Source organism: Trachurus japonicus, chromosome 19 (assembly GCF_045865225.1).
Source record: "Trachurus japonicus isolate A0001 chromosome 19, Traja_1.0".
Classification (NCBI taxonomy): domain Eukaryota; kingdom Metazoa; phylum Chordata; class Actinopteri; order Carangiformes; family Carangidae; genus Trachurus; species Trachurus japonicus.
Window position 1 is genome coordinate 12,724,207 of NC_140925.1, and position 4,692 is coordinate 12,728,898.

Genomic DNA, 4,692 nt, shown 5'->3' on the forward strand with positions numbered 1-4,692 from the left:
CTTGTCCACCAGAGTGTTTTGGAGTTGTTGGATTGTGTATTTGATGAGTTTGATGAGGGTAAGCTGGAAATACCATATGCCTCCGCATTGTTAGCTGTTTGTCGCCAATTGAAAAACAGCTTGTACCGACAATTAAAGGTAATGAACCTACTCCTAAAACTATAGGGATTATGGCAATAGGCAAATTTGCAAAAATGTTGAAATATCCCTTTAAGGGCTGAATGTATCATATGTAAAAGTGATCAGGACCATGGGTTGATAAGGTACATATGACACATTTACAGTAACTCCCAGTTAGGAGAGCTGCTGCCTGCAGGTCAGCAGAGTGAATCAAAAAGCTGCCTAAAGGGCAGTAGTGCTGTTTTAACAGGAAGATAAACTCTTGTATGAAGCCAGCATTGTAACATTATATTGGATTGTTGGTGGGCCGGTGACTTTCACCAGTGACCTCCTTTGACTTCAGATCTGATCTGACTGCCCTGTGTGAAGCCAATAAACAATTCTGGTGGTTACAGTCGTGACTTTGTTCCTTTCACAGCAGGATCAAGGAACGTTTCCCACACTGGTGAAAATGTAATCACCTTTATGTTGACGGTCAATTGGAGGATCGGCTCCAGATACACTCACTGTGATTAGAGTTTGTGTGTGTGTGTGTTAGTCTCTTCCTTTGTATCAATATGTCTCTGCAGTGCCCAACAAATTTAAGCAGAGGGGTGTGTGTGTGTGTGTGTGTGTGTGTGTGTGTGTGTGTGTGTGTGTAAGACAGGGAGAAATGGGAGAGTGAACACGATGTACCCGCAGCACATTTTTCCTGGGCTGTGTCCAACTGTAGGAGTCTGCTTGCAGCTATGTACTTTGGGGACACCTCCTCCTATCACGTCCCAACTCTCTGTCCCTGTTCTGGCTCTAACCTGATCCACCCATGTGACCTCATATCACCTACAACACTACACTACTGCCACCCACACCCCTCCACTGCCCTTGACTTCCACTATCTGTTTACCCTAGCTTCATCTGAGACCATTTGTGGTGGTTTTCAGAAGCCACACACACACACACACACACACACACACACGTTTGTATGGCTATCTTTGTGAGGACACTCATTGACATAATGTATTCCCTAACCCCTTACCCTAACCTTAACCATTCAAAACTAATTCCTAACCTTAACCATTACTCTTAACCTAACGTAAACCCAATTATAATAACCTGGTTATTATAAAGTCTTAACCTTCAAACAGCCCTTGTAAGGGGGCTGAGAAAGTGAGAACCGGCCAAAATGTCCTCACTTTCCCAAAATGTCCTCACTCTGATGGTTTAAAACTCATGGTCCTCACATGTATAGCTGTACAAGAACACACACACACACACACAGACTCCACTGGTAATCCTTCAAATCTTCTTTCTTTTTATTCTGGTGCCCTGTTGGCTCTGAGATCACTTCACACTTCTCCAACAGTCCTCAAAAAACACATTTCTGTCTCAGGGTATCTTTCCCAGGAGACACCGGGGCAGCTGCAGGGTCACCCCTCCAACACCATACTCCAACAACAGAAAAATCCACTTTGTCCCTTGTGGACTAAACATCACAGAGCAGAGTTAAAGATATGAGACACTGCTGACTGACTACACTCTGCACAAGGTCAATGATGTGAGTCCTGGAGGTTTCATGTACTAACTGTGGTTCACAACGTCAAAGTGACAGGAAGTCTGTTCATTCTGTCAGAACAGTGCTATCAAAGTGGTATTTTACTAGAAATAAAATCTGATCATAACTTACAGTCACTGCGCACTTTATTTTCTACACACATCGCACATTTTTTGTTACTTTGCACTAAAATCAACACTGCCAATTTGTTATATACTTTTGTACATTACATTTTATTTGCTATTGCTATTCTATTATGAATAGTTTGTTCTTTATCTATCTATCTATCTATCTATCTATCTATCTATCTATCTATCTATCTATCTATCTATCTATCTATCTATCTATCTATCTATCTATCTATCTATCTATCTATCTATCTATCTATCTATCTATCTATCTATCTATCTATCTATAAAGACAGCAGAACATCAGGCAAATCAAAAACAGATTACAGTTTTAGCCATTCACTATTTAAAAAATAAAATAAAATAAAATAAAACAAGCAAAAATGATCTTATATAGCTTCATATCAGCAACAATCTCTGATCAGCCGCTTATACACTGGACATGTGTGAGCCACTGTAAACAGGAAGTAGATTGTCTACTGTGCTGTCTGAACCCTGAGGAGCTGCAGAGAATACAACAAGGTCAGTCAGACTTGTGTTTGGTTCTCCGTGTTGCTTTCATCACTGCAGTGGAGGCAGATAAGACTCAGTCAGGGAGCGACTGTGGGCGTCAACGTCATTGTTTCCAAAGGTCTCAGCTTTCACCTGTTCACAAGTGTTGTCACACTAACATGGGATCAGCAGCATCACAAAGAGATGCAGTGCTGCTGCTGAATGAAAACATGTGTGGACTCAAAACACGGCTCAGGCTGAAAGATCTATACACACAGACACAGAGAGAAGAGGACACCCTGATCAAACTTCTAAAGCAGATTGCATAATACATACATCAGAAGCTCGCTCTCTCTCTCTCTCTCTCTCTCCTCCTTTCTCTCTGTGTGTGTTTTCACCAAGCCTTTAACTGGAAAAAAAACCCGACTAGTGTTGACTGGTGGTGAAAACATAGCAGAAGAAATGCACTTTAAAGTGAGAATGTAGCAGTGTGGATGCAGCCCAATAATGTTCACACACACACACACACACACACACACACACACACACACACACACACACACACACTGATTAAACTTGCAAAGCAGATTGCATAATACATGCAACAGAAGCAGGGCAGTGGAGATTTAGAACAGCAGCAGTCTTTCTCTCTCTCTCTCTCTCTCTCTCTCTCTCTCTCTCTCTCTCTCTCTCACTCTCTCTCTCTGTCTGTCTGTCTGTGCCCCTCCCCTCCCCTCCCCTCTGTGTTGTGGGGTTGGGGGGGTTGCATAAGAACAGTGAAGGGATGGATTGGGGTCATGTTGGCTCTGGGAGTCAGTGTGAGTGATTAGAGCAGACACAGTGAGGCAGCTGAGGCTCAGTGAGTGTGTGTGTGTGTGTGTGTGTGTGTGTGTGTGTGTGTGAGGGTGAAGGAGAGAGAGAAGGGCCTTTCAGCCTGTCAACCCATTCCACTTGCTGTTCTATTCCTGACCAGCCCGTGTGCTGCTCCAAAAATAAAACGCAATGATGGAGTCAGGAAGCACTTGCATATGCAGCAAACCCCCCCCCCCCCTTTCTCCTCTTGTTGAGATTTTGAAGTTTTCAAAGAAATCCAACATGGCTCGCACTCAGTCACTTCATTTTCAAAACTGAATCGACCACATGGATGATGATGGTCTGGCAGAACCAGGAGGTTAAACCTGGCTCAGCACAAAGACAGGGACCAGTGGGAAGCAGCTCGCCTCGAAAATACACCTCAGATCAAAAGCTCTAAAGCTAAAGCTCATTGATAATAACAATAATAATAATTTTATTTATAGAGCACTTTCCATCAAAGTGCTGTACAGTTACAGAACATTTAAAAAACATGTAGAAACATACACAGCAATAAAACAAACAATTAAAAAAAGAATGAAAGAAAAGGCAAAACACCTATAGGATGTGACAGTATACAAGTGGGTCTTAAGCTTGGCTTTAAAGACCTCAACTGAACAGAAGACAGAAGACTGTTCCACAAAGTAGGTGTGCAGAAGGAAAAAGCTTGCTCACAGGCTGTTTTTTTATTTACCTTTGGGACACTCAGATAACTGCTGTGCAAAGGCCGTGCAGGTACAGTACATACTGTAGGTGTTAACATGGTCTGACAAATACATTGGAGCAAGACCATTTAAAATGTTGTAAGTCAACAACAGCACCTTGCAGTCGGCTCTGACCCGAACAAGGAGCCAATGAAGCGAGGCCAACACAGGGCTGAATGATATGTTCATATCGGGATAGTCCAGTCAGCATACGGGCTGCTGCATTTTGGACCAACTGCAGACCACGAAGGTGATGATCATGTTATATCTGGTTTGTTCATATGTGCACAAACTGAAAGGTAACATGAGCAGATGTGTAAAGCCTTCATACAGTTTAATCAGGTTTGTTAGAGGGGTCAATATGAAGATCAATCTCATTCCTGTCTGTCAAGAAACACATCATATTACTGCATGACATGATAATCATTTTAATGTGTTGGCTGCATATATGTGTGTGTAGGCTACATCATATTATGTGTGTGTGTGTTGCATTCATGCTACATTGACTGTATCAATGCAGCAGGTATTGGTGGAGCCTTTTTTCTCCTGTCAGTTACATCTTTATTTTGTTGTGTCTTACTTCCTGTTCACCCGCTCTACTGATGTCAGCAGAGATAATCCATACAGAAGGGACACACTTCCTGTCTCTCTAGTGGGTGTGTTGCATGTTCATGTCAAAAATGGCAACCATTCACATCACTAGATAATGATCTGCTGGCTTAGTAGGTATCTGATCAACCCCAGACAAATCCATATCAGTCTATCACCACAATCAGTTCAATATAAATAAATATTAAGTATTAAGCACAGAAATATTAGTTTTACTTCAGTTTAAATTTCTCTGAACTTCTTAGCTTGGGATTTT